This window comes from Giraffa tippelskirchi, chromosome 3 (genome assembly GCF_054371585.1).
Source record: "Giraffa tippelskirchi isolate mGirTip1 chromosome 3, T2T-mGirTip1v1.2.pri, whole genome shotgun sequence".
Classification (NCBI taxonomy): domain Eukaryota; kingdom Metazoa; phylum Chordata; class Mammalia; order Artiodactyla; family Giraffidae; genus Giraffa; species Giraffa tippelskirchi.
Window position 1 is genome coordinate 34720120 of NC_137277.1, and position 16387 is coordinate 34736506.

Genomic DNA, 16387 nt, shown 5'->3' on the forward strand with positions numbered 1-16387 from the left:
CCAAGGTTGTGAGGCCTTTGTGCATGTAACACACATAATTTCTCCCTGTATCAATACAATGTCCTGATGGTAATATTAGGAAGAAATAAAGAGTTATGCAAAGTAAAATAACTGCATTTCAATATGCAAATACTATGAACAGAATTACCAAGACGACCCTGAGAACAATGATCACTGGTAGGTGTATGTACCTCTGGTGGTTCAAACACCTTGAGTGATGTTGCCCTGGGCAACATGATTTTCCAAAGTGTTACCAGTTTTGGGTCAAGTTGCCTTTCTGGAAAACGCTAGCGTGTGTTAAGATTGTGAATCAAAACAAAACAAATGCTTTGTGTTCATAGACAAAATAAAATCAGGCTCCAGGCATAGATGGTTTCTTGTCATCATGAACATCCAGTGGGACATTTAAAAGTTGTAGAGGAAGTTGTGTTGCAGTGTCCCCTATATGCAGTGCAGACGTCTGGCATCTGTGGTTTCTGACTACTAAATAGTAGTAGTGTCCCCCAACAGCGTGGCAGCCAAGACTACTTCACCACAGATTTTCAGTTGAACAATAGCATCTCCGCTGAGAGCCCCTGGTCCAGGGTCAAAATGGCTTTGGGCATTTCCAGCAAAGCTGGCACTCAATCCGCTTTGGACTCAACTTGTAAAAGGCATTGGCTTTTCTCTAGTCTACACAAATACGCTTGTCTGGGACCAGAGCCGGGACTTGAAGGGGGTCCCAGAGAGAGGGAGGCTCTGGGCTTCCTCTAAGTGTCTCCTTTCTTTGTCCAGGAAGAGGAGGCCCGAGGAGGCAGGCTGGTCTCACCTGCCAATCTTGGGCACAACCCAGTGGTCTGTTTGAGACTTTTCCTAAAACCCAGCTGGGAAGTAAATCAGCACAGACATAATCCTGATTTTAGCCACAGGGGCCAGGGCCTCTGAGCAAACCCCTGGCTTATGAGAATTTCCTGCTGTACATTTGCTTGGCATGTCAATCTCAAAACTATTCTTGCTCTGCTTTCTCAGGGATGGGGCCAGGAGGTCCGGGGCTCCTGGGGACAAGGTTTTGACATACTGGCATGTACAGACTTGCTCGCTGGCTCCATTAATTATGTCCACCTCCACCTGCTATGGGGCATTTTCCGGTCCTTGCATCTGGTCCCTCCTTTCTCTCGGCAGTTATGGGACCAGTTCCCCGCTCCCCGCCCCAACTTTCAGCTTGCTTGTCTTGAGAAGCAGGTATGACATGACCCACCCCCCCCAACACACACACACACACATACCCCCACTGGTATTCCTGGAATTCAGCTGGTTTAGCAAAGCAAGACTGGATCTCTCCTGAGCAGGGCAGCTGCGTCTTTCTGTACACATTCCATCACTGCTGCCAATTGATGTCTCGGGGCCAGCTGGTCATCTACGACCCAGGTTTTGATGCCTCAAGAATTCCCTCGCAGACTCTCTGGTCTAAAAAGGGCAGCTGAAGGGCCTAGGAGCTTTCCTGTCATCAGACAAAAGGGTCAGAAGCCTGCGACTCTGTGTATTTCTGTTCTGCCGACAACAGTCCAGATGGTTCCTCACCGAGGCATCTATGCACCTGCAGCTGTGGGCCTATGCAGTATATCCAGTGACCAGACACTCAGGGACCGCTTCTGGTACTCCAGGTGCTCTGGGTGCACTGGGGACCTGGCAGACACAGCTCCTGTTCTCCTAGGATGGACAGCCTATGGGACCAAGATAGTCACTCAGTAAACAATAATACAAACAGACATGTGACTGCAGCTAAGATGAGCAGTACAAGGAATACAGAAGCAAAGAAGTATCTACAAAGGCTGTGGTGGAACAGGGGGCTAGAGCATCACAGAGGAGGCAACGTTATGTTGAAACCTGAGAGGACTGGTCCAGTGGTTAAGAATCCACCTGCCACGCAGAGGACTCGGGTTCGATCCCTGGTCCGGGATGATCCCACATGCCACAGGGCAACTAAGCCACTGCACCACAACTACTGAGCCTGCGCACCCTAGAGGCCCTGCTTCTCAATGAGAGAAGCCACCGCCATGAGAAGCTCCTGCGCCTGCAACTGGAGAAAGCCTGTGGGCAGCAATGAAGACCCAGCGTGGCCAAAAGTAAGTGAAAAAAATGAGAAAGAAACCTGAGGGATGAGAAGTTGTTAGCCAGGTGAAGACAGTGGGGAAGAGCCTTTCCAGTGGTGGGAACAGCTTGGAATGGTCAGAACATCATAACAATAGTCAGCATTTATGGATCATTCACCGTATGCCCAGCCTGTTCTACTGTCAGCCCCATTTCACAAAGGAGGACACTGAGGCACAGAGAGGTTAAGTAATTATCCTCAAGTTCCCCAGCTACAAAGTGGCAGAGCCAGCTTTTGGACTCAGGTCAACCTACACAGGAGACGGTATCCTTTTTTTTTCTTTAAAATGTTCGTTCATCTGGCTGAGTTAGGTCATAGTTTCAGCATGCAGAATCTTAGATCTTCCTTTCTTTAGTTGCAGCATGTGGGATCTATTTCCCTGACCAGGGATCAAACCTGGGCCCCCTGCATTGGGAGCACAGAGTCTTAGCCACTGGACCACCAGGGAAGTCCCCCTATGGGTTCTTTTAGTTCCTGCTGACCTGGAGTCAGGACTATCGTTACAGCCAAGGACCTAGACCTGGGTAACCTTGAATGGCCCCCACTGTGTTGGCAAAGCCCTCTAAGTGCTGGTTGGCAGGTGGTTCATGACCAGGAAGCCTCCGTGTCTGTCACAGACAATTACACCAAGAATTATACCTCCACTGTCAACAGAGGGTTTGGAGGTGGGTGGGAAGTGAGCAGAAGATGGTCTGAAGCTGTGAGGTCTGAGGCTGGCCCGTGAAAAGGGCAGGACACAGTTGTGGGTAGTTTACCCTGCCTCAGCTAGAGGCATAAATGCCTCTTTCTAAAATACCAGCACCCCCTAGTGGGAGTAAGTCTCCATTCACACGAGCCTTTTTAACCAGGAGTTGCTGCAATTAGAAGGGAACAACACACATCTCACTCACACCACCAACTGAAACGGAGCATTTCCTTCAATAATAGATGTATGTAATACACCACAGGGGTGCCAATGAACAGGACCTGTGATTTTATCACCAATACATTAACAGGTCTTATTATATCACATTGCAGTTGTTGCAGATAACCTGAAATATCGTTTCCATTTATCACTACTTTAAAATTATGCCCCTTTTATCTCTGCCCCTGGAGCATGTTATTTAGCACATTAATAAAGAAGCACGTATGTTAGCAGATTTCCAATTTGTTTTTATTTGTATTAAAGCTGTAATACAATGTAATTATTTTCTTTTGAGTCTTATGTTTTTTGTTTTATGCATTGAAAGCACTATCCTGAAATGAGGTCCATAGGCTTCACTGGGCTGCAAAAGGGGTCCATTTTTTTTTTTGCAGATTATATTCCATTATAGGTTATTACACGATATTGGTTACAATTCCCTGTGCTGTACATTATATCCTTGTAGCTTATCTATACCTGATCCTTTTTGTGAATCCAGATGTTTTTATTCCAAATTTATTGCTCTTGGCAACATCCCACAACTCATTAACTATCTTTCAAAAGCAGCATTATTGAGATAAAGTTCACATGCTAGACAACTCACCTATGTAAAGTATACAATTAAATGGTTTTCTATATATTCAGAGTGAGGCGACCACGACTAGAATAGACATTTTCATCACTCCCATCAGCAATCACTCCCCATTTCCCCTTCCCCTTTTCCTTCTCAGCATCCAATCAAATAGTTAATTACACATCTCACCCTTAAGTAACCCACCAATTTACTATTTTCTGTCCCTGTGAATTTGCCTGTTCTGACCCTTTTTCATATAAATAGGATTACATAATACAGGGTCCTCTGTAAATGGTTTCTTTCACTTAGAATAAAGTTTTCAAGGTTCATCTATGTTGTCGCTTGTGCCTGATTTCAAAGAGGATGGTATAGACTTCCCTGCTGGTCCAGTGGCTCAGACACGGCACTCTCAATGCAAGGGGTCCAGGTTCGATCGCTGGTCAGGGAACTATATCCAACGTGCTGCAACGAAGACCTGGCATAGCCAAATAAATAAATGAAATAATAAATAGGATACCTTCAATAATTTCTTATTAAAACTATTTGTGTATTACAGGTATTTGATAGAGATACTATTTCAGGTTAAGGAAGTTCTATTCCTAGTTTTCTGAGAGGTTTTTTATTTGTTCATAAATTTGAGAATTTTACCAAATGCCTTCTCAGCATCCAATCAGATAATTGTACAACGTTTCTCCTTTTACACTGCTTATATGATGAAGGACACCACAGAATTTCTAGTGTCAAATTACCCTTGCATTCCTGGGATAAACCCAAGTGGTCGTAATACTTATTTTCACCCTCTTAATACTTCTGCATCTAGAGTCACAAACAAGATTGGCCTGTAGTTTTCCTTTTTTCTACTATCTTTATCAAGTTTGGATATCAGGGTCATGGTGGCCTCATAAAACGACTTGGGGACTCTTTTTTATTCTTTTTCAGTCATCTGAAACAGTTAGTACATGATTGGAATGAACTGTTCCTTGGAAGTTTGCTAGAATTCATCTGTAAAATGGCCTACGTTTGGGATTGCCTTTGTGAAAAGATTTTAAATTACTGCTTCAATGTTTTAATAAGTTTTGGAATCATAGGCATTCTATTTCTTCTTGAGTTAGTTTTGTTATTTTTTCTAGGAAAAAAAATTCCCATTTCATCTAAGTTTTAAATGCATTCACATGAAGTTACTGAACAATTGTATTATGATTTTCATAACCTTCACTGTATCCATAGCTACATCTCCTTTTACATTCCTATTATTATTTACTTGTGCTTTCTATTTCTCATCTATCTTGCCAGATATGTGTTTGCCTTTCCAAAGAACCATCTTTCGGTTATTTGGTTCTCTCTGATTTGTATTTGAATTTGGCTTTTATTTATAAAAGCCCTTTTGCGGGGCAGTGTGGGAACTTATTCTGTTATCCTTTGTCTAACTTCTTAGAAACTCAGCTAATTAATTTCAGCCTTTCTTGTTTTCAGATTAGCATTTAAGAGGCCATACATTTCCTTCTATTTGCCACTTATATTGTACCTCACAAGTTTTGAAATGTAATATTATCATCATTCAGTTCTAAATATTAAAAAAACTTTCCATTGTGATTTTTTTTTTCTGACCAAGAGGCTATTCAGAAACATCAAGGTTTATGGTAATTTTAAACTGTCTAGTTTGTTGACATCTATTTTAATGGCAGTGCGGTCTGGGAAAGCGGTATGCATGACATCAGTTCTTTGAAATTTGTGAAGACTTGCTTTGTGGTCTTGCAAGTGATGACTTTGGTCATGGCTGCACGTGTGCTTGAAAAGAACGTATTTTTAAATTATTGAGTGTAAGGTTCCATGTTCATCAAATCCAGCTTGGTTTTGATCAAATCTTCTATAGTTATTACATTTTATCTTTTGAAGTAGTAATAACTCATGGAGGCTTGTTGAAATCTCTCACAACATTGGTGCCTTTCTCCATTTCTCCATGTCCTCCAATTCATTACTGCTTTATACATATTTTAGATTTTTAAGATTAGTTTTGTACAGGTCTATATATTTTTTACCTGTTGGTAAATGAAACCACCAGAATGTGTCACGCTAGTAATGCCTATTTTAATCTGAATTTAAGACAACTAGCCACCTTTATTTTAGTTACGATTTGCTTGGTGTTTTTTTCATCCTTTTACTTTCAACTTTGGTGTCTTAATACCTCAGATATTATTATAGGCTACAAGTAACTGGATTTCATATTCTCTGATCCAATAATCTCTATTAATAATCACATTATTTCACTTACCTTCATTATGATTATTGGTATCTTTTGGCTTGTTTCTACCACTTTATCTTGGTTTCTGTTTATCTCACTTTCTCTGTTTTATTCCCCCTTTCTTGCTGTTTCTTGTTTTTTTGTAGTGTATGTCAGTTTTATTTTATTTTTTATATGCTTGTTCATTTGGGAGATTTCACATCATTGGTCTATAGTCTGGCTTTGTATTTAACTTGTTTGCTGTTAGATTTTATCCAGTATTTCTGCATTATTAAGAAAGGGAGGAACAATTTCCTTTATCAGTACTGTCTGCCATTTGTATGTATGTACACACACACTTTCTCTCTTTCTCTCATATACAAAAATTTTTGTGAGGTCAGTTCCCAGAAATGTAATCTCTAGCTCAAAAGGTTATGCACTATTTTGAAACTACTTTTCAACTTTTAATAGTATTATATAAAAATATTTAATGACATGAAAGTGTCCTTGAAATATTTAATTGCTCACAATATTTTACTATTGTAAAATTAGCCATATTTGAAAATGAATTCTCTATTTCTAAACACGTTTTGCTTATAATTTATCACTGCTTATACTTATAAGCAAACTGATGACTAATATTCTTGTGCATATTAATTACTGAATTAATTCAGAATTACTGCATACTCTTTAGAGTACATGTACTTTTGCAATCCCATGAACTGTAGCCCACCAGGCTCCTCTGTTTATGGAATTTTCCAGGCAAGAATACTAGAGTAGGTAGCCATTCCCTTCTCCAGGGGATCTTCCTGAACCAGGGAATGAACCTGGATCTGCATTGCAGGCAGATACTTTACCGTCTGAAACACCAGGGAAGCCCATATGTTTCCATACACAATACCAAACATATACTTACAGTCAGAGTTTATGAGAATTTGGGGTCTCCAAATGTTTGAAAATTCTGGGTAATATAATTTCCCTTATCTTTGCCTGGCTGTCAGATGGACGTTTATATCTCACTGTTTAAATTTACATTTTTTCCTTATAAAGTTAAACATTTCTCACATGCTTATGGCTACTTGTATATCTTTGGTGAACTGTCTAATCTGCTAAGACCACTTTTATTTGGGATATGGATTTTTTTTATGTAAAAAATGTATTTTACATTAAGGATGGCATGCTTAGTATTAATTGCAAACATTTTGCCTTAGCATACCATTTCCCTTCTCATTTAATGTTCATGTGATTTTTCATGGACAGAAGTTATTTTACTTTTCTATACACAAATCAGTCTTTTCCTTCATAATTTCGGATTTTGGCCTCACACTTTAAAAGGCCAGCTACAATTCCAATGTTATATACACATTTCCTTTTTTGCTTCTGCACTTCCCTTACTTTAACTTGTACGTATGGATCTATAATTAGTCAGAATTAGGGGTGGGATATAAGATTTGAGGTAGAAACCACACTTGTCTTTTTTCTCCTAATGGCTGTCCTAGCCTATTTGTTGGATGATCGATCCTATCTTCTTTATCATATATTAAATTCCTTCAGATACTTGTGTTTGTTTCTGACTGATCAACATAGCCCCATTGATCTTTTTATAAGCTGCAAGCAACTGGATTTAATTTTCTCCAATCCAACAGTCTCTATTAATAGTCACATTGTTTTCACTTATGTTCGTTATGATTGTTGGTATCTTTTGGCTTGTTTCTACCATTTTAGCTTGGTTTCTATTTGTCTCATTTTTTCTGTTTCTTTTTTCCTCTTTCTTGCTGTTTTTGTTTTTTGTAGTGTGTGTTTTATTTATTTATTTATTTATTTTTGCATGTTTATCAGTCTGGGAGATTTCATTTTATTGGTTTTTAGTTTGGATTTGTATTTAAATTGTTTGCTGTTATATTTTATCCAATATTTCTGCATTATTAAAAAAAGGTACTGTTTCCTTTATCAGTACCATCTGCTATTTTTATCTGGAAGGCTATGTATATATGTATACTCTCTCTCTCATATACTGTACAAGAATTTTTGTGAAAACCCTAATCAATATTTTGTGACAACCTATATGAGAAAAGAATCTGAAAAAGAATGAATATATGAATATGTACAGCATGAATCACTTTGCTGTACACCTGAAACTAACATTATAAATCAACTATATCCAATCAAATTCAAATTTAAAAAATAATTTTTATGAGACAAAGTCCTAGAAATGTAATGTTTTCACTCTGTGGTACATGGAACATTTTCATATGTCAGATGGAAACTTCTACCTCATGACTAAACTTTTTTTTTTTAATGGCTAAACTTCTGAGGGAGTTTCTTGACTATTCTTGCACAATTATTTTTCATGACGAAATGTGAAGTCATTTTGTCAATCTCCTTCTCCTCTTCCCACCAGAAGCTTTCTTTGGCTTTTGATTGAAACTTGGGGTCATTCACATTTACATACTCCACTGGTAAGAATGGATATTTTTTATAAAAAATGATATCAGAACATACTGTTTTTCCATTAATCAAGGCTTCCTTTGTATCCCATAATAAAGTTTATCATTTAAAAAAAATAACAGCTTTTGTTCACTTGAAATTATCACAACATTGTTAATTGGCTATACCCCAATACAAAATAAAAAGTTTAAAAAAACAGAGATGATCAAAAATAAAAAATAACCACTTTATTGAGACATGGGTCGCATTCACCATTTTAAAGTGAATGGCTTTTAGTATATGCTACTGCTACTGCTAAGTCACTTCAGTCGTGTCCGACTCTGTGCGACCCCATAGACGGCAGCCCACCAGGCTCCGCCGTCCCTGAGATTCTCCAGGCAAGAACACTGGAGTGGGTTGCCATTTCCTTCTCCAGTGCATGAAAGGGAAAAGTGAAAGCGAAGTCACTCAGTCGTGTCTGACCCCTAGCGTCCCCATGGACTGCAGCCCACCAGGCACCTCCATCCATGGGATTCTCCAGGCAAGAGTACTGGAGTGGGGTGCCATTGCCTTCTCCGTTTAGTATATGCAGAGTTGTGCAATCATCATTGCAGTCAATTTTTTTAGAATTTAAAAAATATTTATTTATTTATTTAGGCTGTCTTAGTTGCAGCATGTGGGATCTAGTTCCCTGACCAGGGATTGAACCTCGGGCCCCCTGCATTCAGACTGTGGAGTCTTAGCCACTGGACCACCAGGGAACTCCCTCCAGTCAATTTTTAAACATTTTTTTTTCCCAGCACAACAAAGAAATCCCATGCCCATTAGCATTCACTCCCCATTTTCCTCCAATATCCCAGTGCTAGGCACCACCAATTTGATTTGTCTGCATGGATTTGCTTATTCTGAACATTTCACATAAAAGGAATTATACAGTATGAAGACTTTGTAACTGGTTTCTTCCACTTAGCATCATGTTTTCAAGTGGAATCCTGTAACATGTCAGTCTCTCATTTCTCTTTATGGTCAAATAATATTACATGGTGTGAATATACAATGTGTTATTTATCCATTCATCAGTTGATAAGACATTTGTGTTGTTTCTACCTTTTGGCTAATAAATAATGCTGCTATAGATATTTGTATGTAAGTTTTTGTGTGCACATGTTTTAACTCCTCTTTGGTATACACCCAGGAGTAGGATTGTTGGATCATATGGTAACTTGGACAGAGGAGCCTGGCGGGCTACAGTCCATAGAGTTGCAAAAGGTTGGACACAACTGAAGCAACTTAGCACACACAGCACACATGGTAACTCTGTGTTTGCCTTTTGAGGAACTGACAAACTGTTTTCCAAAGCATCAGCACCATTTTACATTCCTGTCAGCAGTGTATGTATGTATGTATGCTGTTGTTCAGTCCCTCAGTTGTGTCTGATCCTTTGCAACCCCATGGACTGCAGCACGCCAGGCTTCCCTGTCCTTCACCATCTCCCAGAGTTTGCTCAAACTCCTGTCCATTGAGCCGGTGATGCCATCCAACCATCTCATCCTGGGTCGTCCCGTTCTCCACTTACCTTCAGTCTTTCCCAGCATCAGGGTCTTTTCCAGTGAGTCAGCTCTTCACATCAGGTGGCCAAAGTATTGGAGCTTCAGCTTCAGCATCAGTCCTTCCAATAAATATTCAGGACTGATTTCCTTTAGGATGGACTGGTTTGATCTTGCAGTCCAAGGGACTCTCAAATGTCTTCTCTAACACCACAGTTCAAAAGCATCAGTTCTTTGGCGCTCAGCCTTCTTTATGGTCCAACTCTCAGATCCATTCATGTATGTACGAGGTCTCCACATTTCTGCAGACACTTGTTATAATCTTTTTTATCCAATGTGTGTGGGGTTTCCACTGTGGTTTTGATTTGCCTTTCTCTGATAACTAATGATGCTGAGCATTTTTTTCATATGCTTGTCAGTCATTTACAGATCTTTTCGAAGAAATACCTGTTCATATCCTTTGCCCATTTTTCAATTGGCTTTTTTTTATTATTCATCTATAGTAATTCTTTATATATTCTAGATTAAAGTCTCTATCATATATATATATGATTTGCAAAAATTTTCTCCCATTCCGTGGGTTGTCTTTTATTTCTTGATGGGGGTCCCTGAAGCACAAAAGTTTTAAATTTTGATGACATTCGCCTTATCTGTTTTTTCCTTTGGTTGTTTGTCCTTTTTATGTTATAGCTTAAAAACCATTGCCAGGTCCAAGGTCATGAAGATTTACACCTATATTTTCTCCTAAGAGTTTTATAGCTTTAACTCTTACATTTAGGTTTTTAATTCCTTTTTGAGTTAATTTCCATGTGTAATGGGAAGTAGGGATTCAGCTTCTCTCTTTTTTTTTTGGATATGGTTATCCAATTGTCTTAGCATCATTTTTGAAAATAATTCTTTTCCCCTTTGAATTGTTTTGGTGCCCTCATCAAAAAGAGTGCATGCGTGTGTGCCCAGTCACTAAGTCACATCTGCGATCCCATGGACTGTAGCCAGCCAGGTTCCTCTGTCCGTAGGATTTCACAGGCAAGAATATTGGATTAGGTTGCCACTTCCTTCTCCAAGGGATCTTCCTGACAGGATCAAAACCATGTCTCCTGCATCAGTAGGTGGGTTCTTTACCATTGAGGCCCCAAGGGGGTGTTGCATCCTCATTGGGGAATCAAATCCTAGTCTCCCATGGGGAGATTCCCGCAGGGATACTCACCACTATATTAACAAGAATCAATTGATTGTAAGTGTGAGAGTTTATTTCTGGATTCTCAACTTTATTCCATCGATCTATAAATCTATCTATAGCTCTGTGGCAAGTTTTGAAATCAGGGAGCTTGAATCCTCCAACTTTGTTCTTCTTTTTCACGGTTAGTTTTAGCTATTCTGGGTCCCTTGAATTTCCTTTTCTTAGGCTTTTTTGTTGCTAGGATGAATGAACTCTCTTTTCTATTTCGTCACTGCTCTGTATAGAAAACTATTGAAAGTCATATATTTATTTTTGTGTCCAGCTACTTTACTATGCTTGCACATAAGTTCTAAATATTCCCCAATCCATTAGACAGGGGTTCTTAGCTAGACAGTCATATCTTTTGCGAATAATAAGCTTGTCTCTTCCTTCCCAAATTCACATCTCGTTTATTTTTCTTCTCATTGTTTTTCCTTGAATCTCACACTCTTCACAGTGTGACATCCTTGTTTTGCTCCTCGTTTTCATAGGATTGTTTTTGTTGTCAAGGACTGTATTATCCATTCCAGGTCATCACTGAGGTATCACATTGTCTGTTGCATTGAAATAAATACATTTGTCATCTTGACAAAGTCTTTTTATTCCCAGTCACTAAGAGTTTTCATAAGGGTTCATCTTATTGGGATAATTATGTGGTTTTTCTCCTGTGTCCTATTCATATGATGAACAATATTAATAAACTCTTAACATTCACACCCCCTCCTCCAGCCCCTTGCATAAACTGTATCTCCTGAGTCAGTGGGAACAAATTAGCTCACATTAACAGGAATAACTGAGGTCTCATGGTGCAGCTCCCACCTGTATAATACAGAACAGATGTCACAAACTGAAAGTTGGCAGGTCACATCTGGTTTGGCTTGCGGGGAGGGGGGCGGCGGGGGTGGGGGGAGGATACGGTGTTGAATTAGTTTCCAGCGTTTAAAAATCAGGAGATTTCAGACTAAGAGCTCCAATTTTTGGTTTCTCTTTACAAATGATAAAATCTGACCACGTGAGTCCTGCATTCTCACAGGGTGAGAGTGAGCTAAAGCTGCCCCCTGGGTGAGGGGGACTGCTGTAGAGGACTCCTCATTTACATATTTTTCACATCCTACTGTCTCCATACCATATTGTTCCCAGACATCAAGGTCAAGGGTCAGTTGCCAGACTTTATAGTTGTGTAGTTATTTTTCTTATAATGGAATTAGGTGAAAGTGTGTAATCATGTCCCTAGCAAATGCGGAAAAACAAAAGAGACCAAGAGGGATATGAGCTTCAGGAGAAATGGAAGCACACAATTCTCAGGGGAAGTGAAGAATATTCCTATAATGCTTAATACACAAACTGTGCCTGTTGAAAAGATACAATGTGAGATGCCACCAGCTAAGAAACTAGTAAGAAGAATATGAAAAAGATGTGTAGGGGAAAGAAAACCTTACTGAACTGGAAAAAAAAAAACGAGGGGGGTCTGACATATCCATTGGGCTTGTTTCAGGAGGCACAGAGCATCCACAATGCTATCATGAAATGCCATACTCTATCTAGCAAACCAAAACCATCTCGCCAGTTCTGTCCTTGAATCTGAGCTGTTTGGCTCTTGACCCTGCTCCAGTCCTGGGCGGCTGTAGTTTGAAGTCCTAGCCAATAGGTGTCAAGTGCCGATCAGATCTCCTGGTTGTTCTGGGAGAAATCTTGGGATGGGGAGACACAGACAGAGCTGAGGGGAAGAGTGGGGATGGTTAGCAGGCAAGCTGGATCCACTTTTTCTTTCTTCAATTTATTTGGCTGCACCCGGTCTTAGCTGTGGCATGGGAATTCTTAGTTGTGGCATGCAGGATATAGTTCCCTGACCAGGGATCCAACCCAGGCACCCTGTATTGGGAGTGAGGAGTCTTAACCACTGGACCACTACAGAAGTCCCCCTGATGTGGGATGGGCCAAGTGGGCTTCATGAGATGCCCAGCTCCCTGAAAGTGAACCCTAGTGGGCAATTCTGTTTCAGCTTTCCTCCACCTCCAATTTCAGGGACATCAAGGACATGGAAAAAGTCAAGGATGCCATAACTTCTCCTGTAGCTTTCAAAGCGCTCTCAGAATCCCCCATGTCAATCTCGCTCATGCTGTGTCATTCTTGCTACTCACTTCCCACTTCCAGAGCCCTTCCATTCCTTCCTCCTGATTTGGCCACCTCTGGGCTGCCTCCCTCTTCCCCTTTCTCTCTCTCTTTTTTTTTTTTTTGTGGTGGAAAAAGTAAGGACTGAGAGTCCTTGTTTACCCATCTCAAGATGAAAGACCTCCAGGATGTCTTCTCACAGACTTTGTGGCTCTGGTTCCTTGTTTGTAAAACGGTGGGGGGCGGGCGTGCTCTGGGTGGTCCATCCAAGAGTAGAAGAAGTGCTGGATGGTTCTGAGCGCCTTCCCATCTCCAATAGAGGCTGGGACCAGTTCTCTGTGCTCATCCACGAGTACTTTCTGTTTCTGTGTTTTTGGGGAAGTTGCTTTTTCTTGGTATTGAGTGAGTCAGGAGAAGAAAAATCATTGGCAGTCCCATCTCTCAAAGCCTCAGGTAGGGCTGTGGCTTCTGACAACACTAACGGCTGATCTTGCGGCCGATTTCGAACGCCTCTAACAGATATTGTGACACAAGTCCCATTCAAGAGTGAAAATGGAAATTCCAGCCTCGCCCTTTGTGACCTCTGAAATAAACGGCTATTCTTTCGTCGCCAGAGCTGCTCGCACAACAGAGCAGCCAACCTTCTCATTCCTAATTTGTAACGAGGAAACGAGGCATGGGGAAGAGCAGTGATTCCCGGGATCCCTAAGAGTTCTTCCAGCTCCGGGTGAAAAAACACATCTGCCCGCGTGGCCTGTGGGGAGAACGGGCGGGGGAGGGCGCCAGAAGAGGGCCTGGACCCTGGAGACGACCCCTTCCCGCCTTCCTTCAGGAGCCGAGAAATGGCTGCAGTCACAGCCACTGGTGATGGAAGGTGAGGAAGTTAGACCAGAGGCTGGGGCAGCCGGGCCGAAAGTCTGGTTGGGTTGGTATATCTGGAAAGATTTCTGCCCAAGGACGAAGGGCGAGGGTCGCGGGGCCCGTGTGCACAGCAGGGGTGCAGGCATTTTAAAGGTTAAGAGCACCCGTAGAAAATAGAAGTAGGAGGAGGAAGTGGGGCGCTGGGGCGCAGTGCGAGAAGGAAGCAGCTCATCGGAGCTTCCCCTTTTTCCTCCTTCCCCGAAGCCCCCACCCCAGGCCCCTCGCCCGCTCCGCCCACCCATCCCGCCCTGCCAAGCCGCGCTTCCGCTCCCCGGGGTCCAGCCTCACCTTACTCCTGAGGGCGGCGGCGGGGGGAGGGTCGCCGGTGCTAGGCACTGGCGTCCCTCCGGCCTTGGCCAGTCCGCGGCCAGGACCTGTTCCTTCCGAGGGCAGACGCGCTCAGAGCTGCGCGCCTCCTTATACCCGCGGCGGGCTCGGGCAGGACTCCGAGGATGCTTGGGGTCAGGCTGGCGCCCGGCCGACGCCGCCCGGCCACCAGGTGGCGCGAGAGTCCGACTGGGCGGCCTGCCCCGCCCCGCCCCGAGCAGGCCCCGCCCCGGCATGGCCCCGCCCCCAGTCCGCCGTCGGAGCGGAGCCCAGATAGATGCTGGGACTCGCCGCGCGGGTCCCCAGCTCCCGCGCGGTGGTCGCGACGGTACCCGGAGTCGCAGGGAGTCGCCTCTGGAGAGGGACTCGGCGCCCAGCGGGGACTGCAGGTGTGTGTGGCCGGGGCGCGGGGACGCGGAGTGCACGCGTAGGGGCTTGAAGCAGAGCCAGAGCTGCCCGCGGACAGTTGTAGAGCAGTGCGCCCTGAGAGCAGAGGCTGCAGCCAGTGCGCTGGACAGATCCTGCCGTCTTCTGGCTCTGAGAATAGGGCCCATTGCCGGGGACACGACCCGCACACACGCGTGCCCAGTAATCTCACAGACAGAAGGGTGTGCCGGCGACTGTCCATCCTTACCTAAGTAGCCACTGCTGGAGGGGTCTGTGCGATCCGACTGTGACCTCAACCTCCTTCTGCCTCTTTCGAGGCTGCCCTGTGTCTTAGGGTCAAGGAGTCTGCTCTCCCATCTGGGAGCGCTCTCTCTCTCTCTGGGAACCTTGGCATTAGGGGTCCTTAGCCACCAGGACCTCCAGCGAGCGTGGGCCCCCAGACAGTGGCTGCTTTTCTCCAGAAGCGCACTCTTGGCGCTGTCAGCTTACCGTGTTTACACCCCTCGGTGTCCCTGCGTGACTGTGTGCGCGTGTGCATGGGTGTGCGCGTGCGCGCTGGCCCATCCCAGTCCTCGGGTAAATAAAGTTCTTTAGGTCAGTAGGAGGAAGGAGATTGTTCAGAGGGAAAAGGAAGGCGAGATGAAAGCAGCAGGATGTGGTATCAAATGAGTTACAAGCCTTTTGCAGAGAGGAGTGGGTTTGGGCTAAATGAGGGCCGGAACTGGGCCAGGTCTATGTGCGTCCAGGGTTCTGTCTGGGTCCCCCATCTTTCCCTCCCTGCAATGGTCACTCTGCCTTCTCCTCCACACCTTCCCTCCTCCTGGCCCGGGACCACCCGGAAGGGCACTGGGTCCCAGAACTTGTTAAAACACACCTTCTCCAGGCACCCCCTACAGCACAGCTTTCCAAGGGTGGGGTCTGGAATCTGTATTTTTCTAAAATTTGAATAAGATCCGTTAAGTGATGAGGTTGGCGCCATTGCTTGGGAACCCTGGATGCTGTGGAAAGGAGGCCGGGGTTCCAGCTGCACCCAGCTGTGTGACCCTGAGCCTCGTGAGCATCACACTGCCCCCTCCCACCCTGCTTCCCCATCTGCAAAATGGGCCCTAACATGCAACCTCAGGGAGCAAATCAAATGAGAAAAGTGTGAGCAGTGCGACTGCACTGGGAGCTGCCCTGAGTGTTTGCAGAACAAGGGAGTGGGCGTCTCGGGCTTACCTGCTTCCTCAGCGGGGACACTGTGGTGTGGCTCCTGGAAGACAGTTTTGAATGGTCTACTCTCTCTTCCTGCTCAGAAGACCCGCCCCTGCTTCTTGGAGAATAACTAGCCAGGACGGTTATTCTGGGGACAGCGCAGAGTCTTTGTGTGCCAAGCCTCATTGTTTTTTTGTTTGTTGTTTTTAAATTTTGGTTTCGAGGGCTCTTTGTTGCTGCGTGGACTCACATACTCTAGTTGTGGCACAGCTCCGTTGCGCGGAGCTGTGGGATCTTAGTTCCCTAATTGAATTGAATGCGCATCCCCTGCATTGAGAGGGGGATTCTTAACCTCTGGACCACCAGGGAAGGCCCCTCATCAGGGTTTTAAGACCCCTGCCAATCTCTTAGGTGAGAGATAACTAA

The 16387-nt window shown here is 43.6% G+C and overlaps 2 protein-coding genes and 1 non-coding gene across 6 annotated transcripts in view; 1 reads left to right on the forward strand and 2 right to left on the reverse strand.

Moving 5' to 3' along the window:
• Positions 1 to 14543, reverse strand: part of NTN1 (netrin 1) — a 230734-nt gene extending 216191 nt beyond the window's left edge. Inside the window, exons 1-6 of the mRNA XM_081578356.1 lie at positions 13295 to 14543; positions 9831 to 11574; positions 5879 to 6111; positions 3981 to 4081; positions 1561 to 1703; positions 1266 to 1480 (exon numbers count right to left, since the gene is read on the reverse strand). The gene's annotated coding sequence lies outside the window, so the exon portion shown is untranslated. The remainder of the gene's footprint in view (positions 1 to 1265; positions 1481 to 1560; positions 1704 to 3980; positions 4082 to 5878; positions 6112 to 9830; positions 11575 to 13294) is intronic.
• On the reverse strand, positions 2507 to 2579 carry TRNAG-CCC (transfer RNA glycine (anticodon CCC)). Its single transcript has one exon. It is a non-coding gene; the product is annotated as a tRNA-Gly (tRNA).
• Positions 13734 to 16387, forward strand: part of PIK3R5 (phosphoinositide-3-kinase regulatory subunit 5) — a 75077-nt gene continuing 72423 nt past the window's right edge. For 2 of the 4 annotated variants that reach the window (XM_081578346.1, XM_081578348.1), the window contains exon 1: positions 14630 to 14769. The gene's annotated coding sequence lies outside the window, so the exon portion shown is untranslated. Of the gene's footprint in view, positions 13860 to 13964; positions 14007 to 14629; positions 14770 to 16387 lie in introns of those variants that run through there. The other 2 variants (XM_081578349.1, XM_081578347.1) reach the window with 2 other exon arrangements.